Consider the following 18,578-nt stretch of genomic DNA (forward strand, 5'->3'; position numbering starts at 1 on the left):
CTTTAACAACTGATTTTACAGACAATGATCTTCAAAGCAATCCACAGTAAAAAAAAAAAGTGATTTCTGTGGTCACCGCCCATGCTGCGATCTCTCCACTGATTAGATGTATGGGTGCCGCTCCACTGCTGGCTCATAGTGCATCAGAAGAAAGTGAAGAAAAGTAGCTAGCACCTCTGAGGAACTTCTCCACGATTGAGTTCTCTACGCTGGAAACATGTCAGAGGTTAATATGGAACCATTCATGCAACTTTTTAGAAACACAAAGAAAACCAAGTTTTTAAATTTTCCTCAGAAGTGACAGCTCCTTTTCTTCACTTTCTCCAAATCTTCAAAGCAAGTTAACCAGCCTCATCGAGTCCATGATATACAGTTAGGTCCATATATATTTGGACAGAGACAACATTTTTCAAATTTTGGTTCTAGACATTACCACAATGAATTTTAAACAAAACAATTCAGATGCAGTTGAAGTTCAGACTTTCATTTGAGGGTATCCACATTAAAATTGGATGAAGGGTTTAGGAGTTACAGCGCCTTAACATGTGCCACCCTGTTTTTAAAGGGACCAAAAGTAATTGGACAATTGACTCCAAGGCTATTTCATGGACAGGTGTGGGCAATCCCTTCGTTATGTCATTCTCAATTAAGCAGATAAAAGGCCTGGAGGTGATTTGAGGTGTGGTGCTTGCATTTGGAAGGTTTTGCTGTGAAGGAAACAAGCGGTCAAAGGAGCTCTCCATGCAGGTGAAACAAGCCATCCTTAAGCTGCAAAAACAGAAAAAACCCATCCGAGAAATTGCTACAACATTAGGAGTGGCAAAATCTACAGTTTGGTACATCCTGAGAAAGAAAGAAAGCACTGATGCGGTGAAGACTGATCCTCCGTCGAAACACGTTGTGGTTTAACCCCATCTCTTGTCTGAGTCTCTTTCCTGCGCTCCTAAGACCGTTTCCATTTTCTCAATATGTCGGTATAAGCCTTCATTGCCAAACAATCACGTATTACTGCCGTAAGTGATGCCCTCTGAGCACTGTGCGCGCTGAACGCATATACTATGTCACCATTTTTAAAGGATCATGAGACTTTTATTCTAAAAAGGAGCAAAATTCATCGTCTACATGCCTCATTGTGGATACATGTGGTATCTGTGAAAAAAACGTATACCATACGCACTGTAAACACGGATGTGTAAAGGAGGTTTCAGATGAGATTCAGGACCACCAGTGGGGCTACAGACTGGGATAAAATGAACTCCCAGCAGAAGCAGAGTGCGAAACTTGAGTTACTACACTGCTACTGACAAGAGGCTCTGCCTAACAACAGGCCTGGAATCCGGGGGCGTGTCTCATTACAGCACAGAATGCTGAGCTCCAGTCTCAAGATGGCTGCTCTCATGGTCTGTATTCAGTCTGCTATAATGACTATCTTCACAGTTATTATGCGTCCAAAGGGGAAATTATCCATGTTTAGTTACTTTTAGTTGATCCCTACTGAAATATAACCAATTATATTTTTTCATGATAGGTCCTCTTTAAGAGCTCATTTAAGACGTGTTTATCTAGGCAGCTGTTTAAATACTTCTTCAGTGAGCCTACCTATTAGTGGCTGAAGTCAAAATTTTATCATATAAAGGGATTGTCTGGTCAGAATATAAAATGATGACTTATCCTCAGAAAAGGTCATCAATACCAGATAGGTGGAGGCCCGACACCCCTACTGATCAGCAGATACAAGCTCTGGTGCACTTGGATGTAAACACATTCAATGGAGATGCTTTGTGCAGCTTCATTCTATGTCAAGTGATCACTGTTGGGTACTGCAGACAGATTCTATCCCGAAAAAGGAGCTCCTAAACAAATGAATTGGACTTGTTCTGCAGTACCACACAGCTGCCACTACACATTGAATTCAGCTGCGCAAAGCTGCTCTATTCAATATACTCACATCTGGCCAAAGGAGTTGGACCTACCCTGATCTTATATTGTGGATCTATAAGTTATCAATGTATTCTGACCGTACAACCCCTTTACCTCTATGGCCAGTCAAAGGCAAGATGGACACTTGGAGCTGAGAAGTGGGAATAACCAATATGCTCATGCAACTTTTACTAGGTTGTCTTTTCCCACTCAAGGTATAATAAATCACTGAGGTCACACTACTAACTTTTCTACATTCTCTGGACAAAGCTAAAAAGGGGGAATATCCTTGGAATGAAAAAATACCTGCCGTTTAATCAGCAGTATGGTTTACAATAGCTTCAAATAAACAGCAATTTCTCTGTGCTGCTCTACCTGTAAAAAATGCTACAAACAGTATATTTGTATTGTGCATAAAAACAAGAGCAAGAATAGAACAGTGTGTCGGGCTGTGCTGTGAAACTATATACTGTAATATATACCGTACATTAAAAAAATTGATAAGACATACAGTATTTCTTTGGAAAGGCATAGGCACAGCCTCGTAGGAAGTCCATACAATGCCTTGAAAAGTATTCTCTCGTAGTAAAGAATGCATTGAACATGCCATAATCATTTTTCCCACAGAATCCATCCATTGCATAATATCTTAAAAGGTAAAAACGTACAGTCTATGCTAACATGTATAAAGTAGGTTGGAGTGTTGTCACAAACAGTCCAGTGAAAAAAAGGTAAGGACCCCCTTAAAAAGACAATCAGATAACATTGCATGATTGGAAAAAATAACATGTTCCATTATGAAAGTTTTTTTTTTTTAATTTAATTCAAAATTTTCTTGTAATTGTGCAAAAAAAAAAAAAAAAAAAAATGGCCACCATAGTGACACACTGGTTATTGCTCTTTTGCAAATAGTTGGTGGAGCCGAAATTAAACAGGAAGGAAGCAAAACTCCTGTTCGATAGTTCTTCAACTACATTTACCGCATGTTACCATTTTTACTCCTGTGTAAAACGGACCGTTTTTCTCCAATGTCATCTGCTTTGCATCTGTGTTTCACTTATCCCCATAAGTTTTAACGAGTTGTCCACTACTATGACAACCCCTACTTGATCTAAATGTTTGTCCCCGATAAAATAAAACAGCCTGTACTCACATCCTGTGCCGGCGCCATTCCAGCGGTGTCGGCACTCGCTCTCCCGGCGGCTCCCGCTCTGTTGTTGTGTCATGTGAGCCCGATGCTCAGTCAGCGCGAGCGTCACTGCCCCCGCCTTCGTATGAATTGAACATGTAGAGGAGTCTGGGCTGCGGCTGATCTCTGAATTACTCTTCATGTTCAATTCAGACGCAGGCGGGGACAGTGACGCTGGCACTGATTGGGCGCCAGGCTCACGTCATAACTGCACGATAGCCCCGGGAACGTGAGTGCCGACACTGCTGGAACGGCACCAGCGTGGGAGGTGAGTATAAGCTTTTGTATTTTATCAGGGTCAAACATTTAGATCAAGTAGGGGTTGTCATAGTAGTGGACAATCCCTGTAATGGCCAAAAATGAACAGCACACAACATGTACAACGGATTTCTGAATGTAGCCTGACAGGTGGGCTCTAGAGTATTCATATAGGCTAAAACTTGTTTGTTGAGAACAGTTTTCTGCTAGCTACCCTCTGATCTGCCTAAAACAACAGGACCTAAACATACAAAATTCAATGAACTTTCATTATAGGGAACCGATCAGACGGCTTTACCCCAACAATGAGTCATTCTGCAGTCTCCAAATGTGCCCTTAGAGGCTTCTATTTGTCGATTTTTGTGAAAATAAGGATTTTAATGCTGCTGCCCAGTCAAAAAGTTGACGACACTGCAGAAGTCAAGCCAAGGTGACCAAGCACCATACCCAAGGTACTAAGTTGACACTATATTGATCAAAAGAGCGTAAAAGCCATCCCACCGTGACAAGGTGTACCTCAATCAGGATGGTCCCCAACTGTAGCTTCTCACCTTACCATGCACCAACAAGGCCTCACAATTGAAGGGGGCAGAGCAGAAGCCACACATAACTCTTTCAGATCTGCCTTTAGAAAGCTAAATAAACAAGATGCACAGCCCAAAGGGAAAAGTGGAATGGCTCCACTCTCAATTGTAATAACCACAAGGTTCTAAAGCAGGACAACAGACATGAGCCAGCATATCTGTTCATATAAGTTGCAATGTGCAGGTGAGGTCTGCTGGCCCATAGTGCGGTGAGATATTAGAGTTTGGGACCATCCTGATCGGTTTCATCCTGATAATCTCCAGCTGATAAAACTGTGATGTTATCAAAACTACAGCAAGCATCCCAGTAAGGGCACATAGCTGGAATCAGGGTCTCTGTCTTTACATTATGCTGCTCTGAGATTAGGTGGTAAAAATCTGGTGGCAAATTTTCTATAAGAATTTGATGGAAACCTGTACTATTAGATCAGAATAGCCCCTTCCAAGCAGAGGATTTGGGCAAGGCTGTCCTGCTTCCATAGGATATGATTTCATCTCATTCTAAAAAGTGGAGTTGAATCGTGTGCTCTGTTCTCTATTACAACAGATGATTCGGCCCAAGTGCTTTTTTATTTAATGCACCTTTTGTATTAAAAAAAAAAAAAAAAAAAAAAAAAAAAAATATTTTGAAAGACCCCATGCTTCTCTGGAAAGACGTCACCTAGTATTAGAGACATAGTCCTTGTCAGCAGAGACGGCAGATTTTCTGCTGGGTGTAGGAGAGCATATTATCTAACAGATTTCTGCAGCTGAAAATACCAGTGATCCAAATGTGAGCTCATATTCAGAAGGCTGCTGCTGGTGCGAGAAGACCAAGTTCCTCATCCTACGCTTCTGTTCTCATAGAGGCAACGTTGGAACAAAATGACACTGTAACAAGAACAGGCATTGCTGGAGGCTTATATAGGGAAGCATACTCTACATGTTATGCGCATGCAGTCATTTACTTGTACATGGGATCCACATTTACAGCTGTTTATGCCGTCAGTAACTTCATTCTGCGTTAACAACGGAACATAATGTAATAAAAAATCTGCATGCAGAAAATGTATGAACGTATGTAAAGGCCCTTGATATAGGTCGTGTAGTATCCATAGGCGTTTGATGTTTTGCAAAAGAGTAAGGTTCACATTTTTACATGATGTTTGCTGAAAAGACGTTGCATACTTTGACCTCTGGATCCTTATATAGAGTGTGGTAGATGAGCTCACTCAGCGGAACACGGAGGTAGAAACGGGAACACTGTCTCTTTAAATCTTCCGCTGGTTTATTATACAGGCAGCATAAACCAACGTGAAGTGAAAATAAACACAGCCCTTTGGGCAAAACAGGAAAAAAAACAATACAAAATGGTATACAGCCTCTAAAATGCAGGGAGCTCCCTCCTCCGAAGCACTTAGTATCCACAGGTTTAGTTTTCCTCCTCATGACACAAAACAGTGGAGTTCCTCTCTCCAGTCATACAGCACACTGACTGCCTCTGGAGGCCAAATAGTTAAATCCCAGACCACACTGTGGAGTAGAGATAGGCTGGAGTCACACTAACCAGCGCAAAATACGGTCCGTAGTTTACATGCGTAATACGGATGAATGACCGCTAAATAGTGCTCCGTATGTCATCCGTAAGCAAGGTGAGATCGCGTATTTTGCGCATGTCAGCATCCGTATGAAATCTGTATGGCATCCGTATACAATCCGTATGGTGAGATTTACTCGCAGGCTTGCAAAATGGACATATAATGGAGTCCAATGACAGGTTTTAAAACAGAAACCAAAGAATAGATATAGACACATAGAATGCATATATATATATATGTATTCTATGTGTATATATCTATTCTTTCGTTTCTTTATTAAAACGGTCAGTGTGAGTTTACTGTATCGTGCACTGAATTGCCGGCTTTTCTAAAAGACACCTGGTGCGTATTTCTCACAAGTCACATGTGTGGTCCATGTGTAATCCGTATTTTTAGCGCACCCATAGACTTGCATTGGCGTATTACGGCCGTAGTACGCTGACAATCGCAGCATGCTGTGATTGGCACGGAGCATAGAATACGGATGAGAAATATTTGGCTGGTGCGAGGGACCCCATAGAGAATCATTGGTCCGTGTGTAATGCGTGCTTTTAGCGCCTCTCACTCGGCCGTATTCCTCGCCAATGTGACCCCGGCCATAAGGTGGACAACCTCCCACCTGCTCTATGGTTGTCCACAAAAACCCAGTCTTTCAACAAAATGGCTAGGTAACCCCTTGCAATACTTAATGTGCTGTAGGAAAAACTTCTGGGTTTTAAATCACTGAAGCCATTGGCCTCAGCGAAACATATCTCCCCTCCAGCATCTTGCCAGCGACTTTGTCACAACAGTTATGGCTGAAAGTGTTGATTCCAGAAAAATAATGCAATTACACATGTTCCAATACACACAAGGGAAATAAAACATATGTATAACAAAAAAAAAAAAACACAAAAAAGTGAGAAAACAAGCAAATTGGACATCATTTCACACAAAATCCTTAAAATGGGCAAGACAAAATTGTTTGTACCTTTCCAAAATTTGTTTCAAGCATGTGATGCTTATTCACACTCACCTGTGATAAGTAACAGGTGTGTGCAATAGGTACAACTGAAACCAGATAAAAGGGGAGAAGTTGACTCAACATTAGCATTGTGTGTCTGTATGTGCCACAATAAACATGGAGAACAGAAAGAGGAGAACTGTTTCAGGACTTAGGAACCAAAATAGCTGAAATAAAGCAACAATCTCCGTCTCCGGAAATCTGGATGTTCCTTTGTCCACGGTGCGCAACATAATCAAGAAGTTTACAACCTGTGGCACTGGAGCTAAATTCCCTGAATATGGACGGCAGAGAAAAATTGATGAAAGGTTGAAACATAGGATAGTCTGGATGGTGGATAAGCAGCTGCACTAAAATTCCAAAGAAATTTAAAAACTGTCCTGCAGGCTCAGGGTGGATCAGTGTCAGTAGGAACTGTATAGATATTTGAATGCAATGTAATGCTATGACAGTAGACCCAGGAGAACCCCACTGCTGACACAGACATAAAAAATGCTAGACTGCAGTTTGCCAAAAAGTATGTGAGTAAGCAAAAATCCTTCTGGGAAAGCGTCTTGTGGACAGATGATGTCATGATTCAACTGGCGAGTGACCTGGGAACAGGGGGCACCTTTCCTGGCCCTAACACTAGGGGGCACCATAGCGCGCCCTGTTCCCTGGGATACTTCATATGGCGAAGATGCCGGGGCCTTCACCCTTGGCCTATCTCCTACAACAGCCCAACGTCTGCCCCTTACCCCCACCTGGGGAAGAGAGGCACAGTACACCAACCCGACAAACAGGGGGACAAAGACAAAGACAAAAAGAAAGCTACACACACACAAAATATACACTCACATATAACAGAGGTATTCACCAGGGTGTGTAGGGAGGGGGAAGAAAGTAAGACGGGAAAGGATGAGAAATTTCCAAGCGTACAAACCAAGCAACAGTCGCAAATAAACTCCTCCGGCCCTTCAAACACCAGCTTCTTCCACTCCAGATCTAGGTAGCAAATGCAACTGAGACAAGGACCTGGTAAACAAGCCTAGCTTTTATAGGGGAGAGGAGTGGCTAACCGAGCACAGCTGAATGCAGGAATTTCCCACATGGCCGATTACTTCAGCAGAACAGGGGTTAAACACGTTTAATACACTGGAGAAGTGCTTTTTCTCAGCGGAGGAGCAGGAGCCACCAGACGCCTCGGTCTTCTGGCTCCACTCTGTTGCGGTAATCCCGTGACAGATGAGACCAAGATAGAGCTTTTTGGTAAAGCACATCATTCTACTGTATACCGAAAACAGAATGAGGTCTACAAAGAAAAGAACACAGTACCTACAGTCAAATATGGTGGAGGTTTAAAGATGTTTTGTTGTTGCTTTGCTGGCTCTGGCACTAGGTACGGTGATTGTGCGCAAGGCATCATGCAATCTGAAGATTTGGGTTGCAATGTAGTGCCCAGTATCAGAAAGCTCACTTTGCATCCTAGGTCATGAGCCTTACAGCAGGACAATGACCCCCAAAAATACTTCAAGAAGGACCCAGAAATGGATGGAAAAGTGCTGGAGAGTTCTGGAGTGGCCAGCAATGAGTGAAATCTCATAGAACACCTGTGGAGAGATCTTGAAATTGATGTTGGGAGAAGGCAACGTTCAAATATGAAAGACCTGGAGCAGTTTGCAAAGAAGAGTGGTCCAAAATTTCAGTTAAGAGGTGTAAGAAGCTTGTTGATGGTTATAGGAATAGATTGATTCCAAAAGGATGTGCAACCAAATATTAAGTTGAGGGTGCCAACAATTTTTGGGCTTACGTTTGAAATGTCCAATTTATCTTTCTTTCCTGTTATTTTGTGTTGTTCCAATGCACACAAAGAAAATAAACAAGTGTATAACAAAGTTTCTGTAATTCCAGTTATTCTCTGGGAGAAATACTGTATTTTCTGGAACAATTTCAAGGGTGCCAACACTTTCAGCCATGACTGTATTTTTACACTAACATTAAGGGAGTTGTCTAATGCTATACTATTGATCCTTAAAAGGTATCTGTCAGCAGAGTTTTGCTATGTAATCTAAGGGCAGCATGGAGGTAGGGGCGGAGACAATGATTTCAGTGAAGTGTTACTTATATAGCCTGCCGTTTCAACACAATGAATGTTTAATCAGCAGGAGATTATCACTTCCCGGACTACAGCTCCGCCATGCTTTCATATCCAACTCCACCCCTAGCACTGATTGGCAGCTTACTGTTAATATTCAATGTACACAGAAAGCGACTAATCAGGGGTGTGGGCAGGGTTAGATTTCTGAGCTCTGCAACATGCTATATCTAAATACACTGTCTGCAGCTGAACTGCAGCACCCAGTAAACTAAGTGATACATCTTTGGAATCACTGTCTAATTCTACTCTCAGATGAGATAGCAAAATCTTGATGACAGATTTTCTTTTAGAAAGGTCATCAGTAGTGTTGAGCGATACCTTCCGATATCGGAAAATATCGGATCGGATTGGATCGGACCGATACCCCAAAAATATCGGGTATCACCGATTCCGATACCGGAAACCCATGCAAGTCAATGGGGCACAAATATCGGAATGAAAATAAACCCTTTCTTTCTTTGCACATCCAGTTCGGGAGGGGGGGGGGGGGAGAGTGTGGGCGGTGCGTGAGCGGAGACTGTGCGTGTGTGTGTGTGCGGGCCTGCTGGGGGTCTGTGTGGGCCTGCCGGGGGTTGTGTGTGTGTGCAGGCATCGTCCGATGGGACTACAAGTCCCATCGGGCTATGCCTGCTACAATGACAGTGATTGACACATTAGCCAATGATGGGACAGTAGTAGTCACATCATCCGGCTAATGTGTTGAATGTAAAAAGAAAAAAAAATAAATAAATAAATAACATACATACTACATATATACAACATTCATACTTCATATATACTACATTCATACAACATGCATCCATACTACATATATACTACATTCATACAACATATATACTACATTCATACAACATACATACATACTGCATACATACTACAGATAGACCCCCGGCAGGCCCGCACAGACCCCCGGCAGGCCCGCACAGACCCCCGGCAGGCCCGCACAGACCGCGCATCATGATGACATCATTTCAGCAGCCAATCACAGCCATGCCAGTAGTTAACATGGCTAACACAACTGGCTCATTGCATTATGGGAACTTCCGATTCCGGTACTCGATATTGTAAAAATATCAGAACTCCGATACAGCGAATATCGGCCGATACCCGATATTTGCAGTATCGGAATGCTCAACACTAGTCATCAGTACTACATTGGTGAGAATCGAACACCAAGTACCCCACTGCTCAGCTGCAGTAAGTGGCCGGATGCTGACAGTGTACAGAGTCGAACAGCACAGCTCCACATACTGTGCAGTGGCTGATCCCAGGTACTGCGGGTCAGCTCTTAGTCATTTGAAAATAAAAATGTACCCTGTGTGAATGAAGAGGTAGTGCACATGTATGACCACAACTCCATTCTCTATTATATTTAGTAATAACTGCTTAAATATATTCATTCTAAAATGTAAAGGTTACAATGGTGCACCTGATACAATAGAGAAGAATCAGCATGGACAGGTCTATATTGTAGGACGGCATCGGCCCTCTAGTAGGAACTAAAGAAACCTCTACTATTCCTAAAAAATGAGACAAATAACACTACGGCTCTGATTCATTAGGATTTGCTTTTTGTACTCCAGTCTTAATTGTGGGCGTGCTGGAGTAAGATGCGTTCCATTCAGTAAGAATCATTCCTCTTTAAAAGGGCCGCTTACCAGTTTAAGCAGCTTACACTGGTGACATCATGGAAAAGTACTGAATCAAACATACTTTTGATTTTTTAATTTCATTGTTTCTGATTGCTAAGGCCCTACACTAGTCAGTAAGAGGTTAACGGGGCAAACATGTCGGCAAGCGCACGGTGCGGTAGGAAACTCGGTAACAAGTTGGGTCAATTAGAGAACAGGTAATCCAATCTTGTGCTATTTATAAAAGAACAGAGAAGTAGACAAGGTGCCATTAAGCAGCCACACGTTGCCCCTGTTTACTGTTGTCGTAGTTAGCGTTTCTTTAGACTTTACTAACGTGTCGGATTTGTTGTGATTTTCTCTATATATCACATAAATATTTTAGTGCCAACATGGAGCATTAGGCCTATGTTGCATTGCGTTTGCTTGGTTACAAAAATAATCATGGTGACTCCCACCAAGGAGTTTGTATGTTCTCCTCATTTTTGCGAGAGTTTCTCCCCACTCTCCATAGACACTGTGAGCCCCAATGGGGATACTACACATTTTACAGTGGCCTTCTATTGTGGCCACCCTAAGGCACACCTGTGCAATAATCATACTGTCTAATCAGCATCTGGATACACCACACATTATTCCGGAAAAGGAAAAGGGCTCACTAACACAGATTTAGGCAAATTTGTGAACAATATTTGAGAGAATTTTTTTTTTTTTTTATGTACATAGAAAAAGTCTTAGATCTTTAAGTCATCTCCAAGATCCTATCCCAATATGTAGTATGTGTGATAATAATAATAATATTAGCAAATAAGTCCAATTAGAAATGTAGTATAGTTCTTCTGATTTGCTTTGTCCCTTTCCTCATGTGCAGGCATTTAGGCATCCATGGTAAATATACAGACCCCCTACAACATTGTTTCAGACAACCAAACACCAAATAACACACAGGTGACATTCCTGACACTCAGACAAGTCAGTACATGGCGGTGTTACCTCCTCGCGCTCCTCCTGGCTCTGCTCTCCATCTTTTCTATGATTGCTCCCAGTGCCTCTTGCCCTCTGCTCACTATCTCCACTATTCTAGGGCAGGGTTCCCCAGCTCCAGTCCTCAAGACCCACCAACAGGTCATGTTTTCAGGATTTCCTTTGTATTGCTCAGGTGATAATTATATACTGCTTCACCTGTGCAATACAAAGGAAATCCTGAAAACATGATCTATTGGTGGGCCTTGAGGACTGGAGTTGGGGAACCCTGTTCTAGGGAACATGTACTGCTGATTGAGAATGGGATCCATGTGTACGCTTTGGCATATAGCGATGCAATGAGTCATGAATTTAACTTACATCGAATGTACGTGAAATAAAATGTATTTAGTCTAGATTAAATCTGATTATAGGAAGATAGAGGAAAGAAAATTAAAATCCAATCCACTTACGTAATTCAGTTAGGAGTCTTAAAACACCATGTTGGCTGCACCTGTAGGTTAAACATACAACCAATCAGCATTTATAGCTCCTGGACTGTGAATGAGATGCATATAAGTCATAGCAAAAAAAGATAATGAACCAAAACATAAGTGACACTGATGTTTATTGGGTAACTGAGATTTTTTTTTCTCACAACACTTCAAGGCCAACAAGATAGGAAAGAAGAAACCTAAACCAAAAAATGGAGCCAGAGAATATATTGGTATAAGTGCAATGCATACGGGTGCTCCCCTTTTTGGGCTGTTCATTTTGCTTATATAGCTTTCCATGGGTAAATGTCTTAACATTCGGGACCCAGATCCTGTTCTGCCCTCATCTATTTTTACGTCTGCGGACATATAGTGAGGCGAACTAGAAGAGTTGGGTCCGATCCCAATTGGCGTACACCTTGCCGTGGTAGGACGGCTTTTACTTTTTTTTTCTTATCAAAACAGTGTTAACCCTATGTTATAAATCTGTACTATTACTATTTACTTATTACAGGGTATTTGCTCATTTTATTTTTATCCTAGGTTCTGAAAAGAACAAACCTGTGTACGGACCATTCCCCCAACCACATGCACATGGAGTCTTTTTGTTGAGTTTTAGGAACAGAAACTTTTCTATTCCTCCTCAAAAAAACGCAAAACTCTTAATAGATTTGGAGTTTCTGCTCAGTTTCTTCTCTGAAAACACAGCAAAAAGACTCTCCTTGCACATAGCCAGTTTCTGCTCCAAAATCTCTTCAAAAACTATGATGAAAGTTAAAAATCTGCCTCAGCAATGCCTGAGGCATAAAGAACTACTGCTGGGGTACAAGTGCCCTCTAGATAAAATAACAGGAATATTTCTGTATACCTGTTTCTCAGTAAGTGCTCTCCCCATGAAACATGAGCACTTTTTGAAGGCGAAAAATATCCAAAAACGATTAACTGTGATGTCAATGATGAGAAGCAAACACCCAACACATGTGTCTGCAAATAGAATTTCTGACTTTGCTTTTCATCCAACATCATGTGGCAAGGCTTATTAAAGGTAGATATTGACCTTTTGGGAAGCTACATCCAAGACAGGGCACTATTGACCATGCATACACAATAACACTCCAAACATACAGGGACTATTGGATCCCAGTTCCATTGATCACTGGGGGTCCCAATGATCAGACATTCAAAATGAGAGATATGATAATTGATGTGCAGAACCCCAGTCCAGCATCCAGGTCAGTACTCTGACCGCTGAGCAGGAGCCAACCAAATCACCTCTTACCTGATGGCATCCATAGTTCCTCCTTTGATTAGCAGGGCTGGCCTGAGGCACACACAACATTGTGCCAGTCCGGTTAACTAAAAATGGAGCTGCTGATGCTGTCCGGTAAGATTTGCAGGACTCCTGTTAAGTGGACATAGAATAATGACCTGGCCGCTGGACCGGTCGGTCCCATCTCTATTCATAACTTCTCCTGTTAGGTGAATATTGAATAATGTTGATTATTGGACATGGGGCAACCCCCTTAACTTGTTGTGAACGAGCCTGATGACAGCACTGGAGTGTGCTATAGAGATTGCCTGCAGCCAGACAAAGCCCACCAGCTCCGTCTTTTGTGGTGAGGGCATACCACCACAGGGGCTGTCACAATGTGCAATGGCATAAGAAGATTTTAAGAACGTGATATAAGAATACAGATAGAGGATTTTTATTTCCTGAGTTTTATGTCAATAATAAATCGGACTGTAGAAAAACTGCAGCAGAATAAACCCTTGTATTATACATGGCTGTCAACTATGAATTTAGGGCAGCAGTAGCTGGAGATGAGCCGTGTCCATCCATTGTGCATAGTAAGCGAGTAATAATAGCAGAAGCCCTATAGCACTGTACATCAAGCAAATTGAAACCAGCACATAATTCAATTCCGGCCTGGGCATCTTCGTAAGGAAGGATTGGAGCGCAGCTCGGATACAACAAGTACATGGAGAGGTTGTGATCTTGTAGCTTGGGTAATGACCTTTCCAGTCATGTTCAATATGTCTAGCAATGTCCCACAGGATGGGCATACTGGATTATTACCACGCATCACCCGAATAAAAGTCTAATACACCTCATTGCTAGTTGCCTTTACGTAATGCGCATTAAATGGAACCGCAAAATGTCTGAGACCTAAGCATGGCCGGCACAAGTAGGAAATCACATTACAAGTATAAAATAATTACTAATGCAGTGACGTAAGAAAAGCAGAAAGCTGGGGGCATACAGCTATGTGAATCTATATGCTTTAAGGGAGAAGACGTTTCACCTGGGAAAACCTTGGTGGATCTGCCGGCGTCTTATGTCCACATACCCTTAAAAGGTTTTTTGAGGGGACAACCCTGTTTCGAAAAGATTTCACAAAGATTGCAGAATGATAAATTTATAGAAAGTCTTCGGACATTAAGGGAGCATTTACAATGAATGATTAGGAGCACTTGTTTCATGATAATCTTTCATCGGGTGAAATAATCTAAAATTATCGTTCTCGACAGCACATTGTCCTGTGCAAACAGGACCTGATCTGCGGACAACAATATCAGCCTATACAATCTGACGATCTGTGACAGATCAGTGTGAATTAGGGGTGCGATTTGCCTTTTAACAGAGAATTACTTGTCCACCGATCAGTAATCAAGCTGCCGCCGATCAACGGTTGTTTATTGCCACGGGTCGAGAGGAGCGCGGTAAATGCTAGGTGTAACATTTATGATATAGATGTATAATACAGACAGCAGCCTCCTCCAGATTTCTCTAAAAGGCCACAAGTGCAGATACAGTAAGCCCTCTGGAAATACTTAGGATTTAGTTTATGGTCAGTCCATGGTATTCTGTGCATAAAATGAATACTTGTCTGCAGTATTATCACAGAAAGCAATAAATATGACTACATTTATAGCTCTGCCTCCAGTTGTGAATTACATAAAAAAAAGAAAAGTAATCTTTGTGGTCAAATAGAATAGGTTACCATGAAAAAAGATCCTGAACCACTAGGATCGGCAGCAGGGGAGAGGCAGGCTCCAAGGGTATAATTCTTATTTCTGAACTTAGTTACCCTCCCCTGCACTTCACCTGTCCACACATTGGAAAAGTTCTAGTTTTTAATAGTCACAAATTTCCTCCAAATCTTGTAGCGCAAAGCCTGCCACGTCTTCCACATCCTGACTAAAGTGTGGCCAAATCACTGGTGCAACCTGTGCAGAAGCAGTGCTCAAGAGGTAATGGGGCCTAATTTCACCAAAAAAAAGCAGCAAGCACACAGTAATATTATTGGACTATAAAGGACCCATATACTGTTCTTGCACAGGGGCCCTCTTCTGTCTGTGTCTGCCAGTGCATTGATTCTGTGTCTGCACCTAAATAGATGGGTGAAACTACTATGGTGGTAGCTGCTACACATACTCTGCGTCCTATGAAATAAGTTGTTCAGGTCAAAGAGCGCTATTCTCATTCCGAGAGCTTGTGAGAATCTAGCGTGGAGCTGTTCCTAGCCACAATCATCGCAAAATAAGCAAACACGTTAGAGGAAAGCCTTCAAAGAACAGGGGTTCGAGAAGCAGGCCCTGCTGGATTCCATGGGAAGTGATGTACTGGGGTTCTCAAGAGCTCTCCGAAAGCCTTTGCCTAAAATGATAATCTCTGTGTGTGGCTCTGTTCATATCTGGAGCCACAATGCAGTGCCGGGTCCGTCACCTGATGGATGCCAACGGCGCCTGACGAACCCCACTAATTTATAACAGCTCCATTGAGTTCTGTCATAGTGCTCATTGTTTTGATGGAAAGAATTGCACTGCTCAATAACGACTACGACAGAATCTGTGACCCATTGCAGAAGTGAACTCAAATCTAAGATCTGCCATGAATACTTTACAAAATTCTACGCCTAAAACTATAAAAAAAGTTATTTTAGCTTTTTGTGATTCTTGTAGAAAATCAAAATACAAACAGCAAGCAACTGTGGTAGGGGGCCGGATTGGGGGGTGGTCCACTGCTTACCACGTCCAGACGACACAGACACCAGGCGATGCAAAGACGAGACAGAGGCAGATTTCAGTTGCAACAGATCCGGGTTTATTGGCCGTCCTCCTGACGACCATAGCCATGCACCGCAGTTCCTTTACAGCTCTCCGTTTCCAGGCCCCTGGCCGAGCTCTACCACCGTTCACAGTCTTCTGTCCTGAGTCTACTCCTCCTGAGCTCCTCCCAGGACTAGCCTAGCCTCAAACCCCAACCTGTCCTATTTATCCCCTCTCTCATTGGGAATTTCCCTCCTGGGTTCTTATCTCCCCGCCCCCATGACTAAGCAGTTTCTATAGCCCTAAGCTGATGTCAAGTCCTGAACTACACTCCCCCCTGCCATCTTGTGGTCAAATCTTGGTACTGCACTCCCTTTTCTGTCTTTCCCTGATGTTACCTCTCTGTCATTGCCAATCTCCGTCTATAGTGCACAAATCCTCCCCTCCTACTTCCAGTCAAGTCTGTCCGTCAAGTCACCTTCCCCAAACTCCCCCTTCCTTTGTCTATTGTCGTCCCGACAATCGTACTCCCTACCTACGTCGTCCTAAAGCTTGTCCACAGTCTGTTTTCGGACCGGTCGTTGGGCCAAACCCGACGCCCATGGGGGCCGAACCAAACCGGGAGCACCATGCTCCGAGCAGCCTACTGCTACTCGCCGGCGCGCACGCCACGTGACAACTTCTTTCAGGTTGGAGGGGTCCACCCAGACTACTCTACGGCGTGTACCTCCCACTACTCTCCAATACTACTTCCTTCAACTATCTGGAACGCCATGACCGAGGCCTTTCGCCTACCAGGTCATCGTTGGCGCCCGCCCTTCCTTTTAGGGTGTCCGTGGTGTTGGGGACCTGACTGACGGACCACTGTCTGATGCGATATCTCTCGTCTTTCACTTAAAAAGAGTCATGGTCGGCGTCTTTGTCACATCTACCTCGTACCCGGGACCTGTTACACACACTACTCATTAAATCAACTTTTAGCATACCATTACCTCTACGTTAATAACAATAGGAGTTACTCAACCGGAGTAACCCCTTTTCCTTTGTTTGTTTTCCTTTTCTTTCAACAAACATAAATACTCCCCCTCCCTTTAACATGAGTACTTCCTCTCCCATATCCCCGCTATGTCAGGAGCAAACAATCAACAATAAAACATGTCCCTTATCTTGGACGTCGAACTGTCCTCTTGGGGCCTGCACAACGGTGCAGCGAAATCCCGGAAGTCCGGGCCATCTCCTAACAGCCGATGTCTCATCAGTAGTAAGAGGATCCACAGCCGTGGAGCTCCAGGGATGCAGAGAGTGTCTCTAGGGGTCCTTTTTACGGGGGCTCGTGACCTTCAGGTTCAGCGATTACGGCTACAGCGTAGTAGCCGCGGGGACAGTACTCCTTGTAGTACGACACCAAATCCCCCTCCCGCAAAGCCCGGCCGTGACGGATGGAAGTCACGTTGTTGTATGCCTTTTGGCCGGTTGCGAGGTCCCGAATGAACCCGTATCCTTTCTCCAGATTGGTATACACGAGCCGCCCCGTGGATCGGGAAGCCGCCATGCCAGCCTCCCCTCTCTCGTGAAGCAGGTTCCAGACCTCCCGCTTCCTGGCCTTTTTCTTCTGTATGACCTCCGCGACCCAGATGGAGGGTCCGGTGTAGGCCTCGGAGTCCGGTGGGCGGGACGCGGCCAGAGTTGAGAGCGGGGCAGAGGCGGCCGCAGATTCCTGCGGCCCAGCAGCCGCTGGGGCCAGGCGACGGGCAGCAGTGGTTCCCGGTGGGTAGGCCGCAGAGCCCGACAAGCAGGCCGCAGCCGACTCAGAGGGTGACACAGATGCGGCCGCAGGGCAGGCCGCAACCGGAGTCGCAGCTGGGACCGGAGGGGCGGCAGACTGCGGTGGATAGGCCGCCGCCGCCAGATTGAACGTAGCAGGGACGGCCACAGGTGGGTTCCGGGACGTGTGCAGACCCGTCGCTCAGCCCAGCGGAGGCCGCAGAGCCCTCCACAGCCAGGCCCACAGGAACGCAGGAGGCCGCGCGGGGAGGCCGGGTGGTGGAGGCTGGTCACAGAGCCGCCGGCCGAGCCGGGGAACCTCTCACCTTCCCTTGCGCCGCTGCCTCTGACAGGCCACCCCACGGCTCCTCCCGCAGCCTCTGATCTTCACCCCGCCGTCCGGCAGGGCTAGCCTCCAGGCTCGTGGGTCCCGTGGGGAGGTTCCCAGGCGATGTCTTCGGCGGCTGCAGTCGCTTCTCCTGTCCGCCCGATGTCTGGGGGACTGTCAGTGGCTCCAGAAAGCAGGTCTCCCAGCGAGATTCGACCGCTTGACGCCACCGCCATTCCAGGCGTCCGAGGCCACGGCAGCTGCAGCGTCGCATCCCGTCCGGTGTACAGCAGTCGAGTGGCACCAAACAGCCGCAGCAGGTCATCCCACCCGGGCCACTCCCGCCCTTGGGTGGGGCGATGGTCGGCTTCTCCACCCATCTTCCCGAGTCCAGTAGTAGGGGGTGGCAGTCTCCAGGGGTAAACTGGAGACGGCCCCAGTCCGTGCAGAGCAGCTACAAACGCCCGGGCCTCTTCCCGGCATTGAAGCACCTTGGCCATGTTGTCCAGCTTCTGGTACTGCCCTGGATCCGGAACCAAGTCTCAAATTTGTAGTCCACAGGCGAGCAAATTTGTAATCCACAGGTGAACAGCTCAAGTCCTTAGATTCTCCTAGCGCAGGCCTGCCGCAGAAGCTGTAGTATTGGCGGTGGCGATCCTGCCGACTACGCCAAATGTGGT

The 18,578-nt window shown here is 44.7% G+C and overlaps 1 protein-coding gene across 8 annotated transcripts in view; it reads right to left on the reverse strand.

Moving 5' to 3' along the window:
- Positions 1-18,578, reverse strand: part of CDKL5 (cyclin dependent kinase like 5) — a 482,089-nt gene that overhangs the window by 380,291 nt on the left and 83,220 nt on the right. For 6 of the 8 annotated variants that reach the window (XM_073565896.1, XM_073565898.1, XM_073565895.1 and 3 more), the window contains exon 2: positions 11,736-11,776. The exons of the other annotated variants lie outside the window; for them this stretch is intronic. The gene's annotated coding sequence lies outside the window, so the exon portion shown is untranslated. The remainder of the gene's footprint in view (positions 1-11,735; positions 11,777-18,578) is intronic. 8 annotated transcript variants of the gene reach the window in all.

This window comes from Dendrobates tinctorius, unplaced genomic scaffold (genome assembly GCF_039654945.1).
Source record: "Dendrobates tinctorius isolate UK_male_01 unplaced genomic scaffold, ASM3965494v1 ptg000016l, whole genome shotgun sequence".
NCBI classification, from domain to species: Eukaryota; Metazoa; Chordata; class Amphibia; order Anura; family Dendrobatidae; genus Dendrobates; species Dendrobates tinctorius.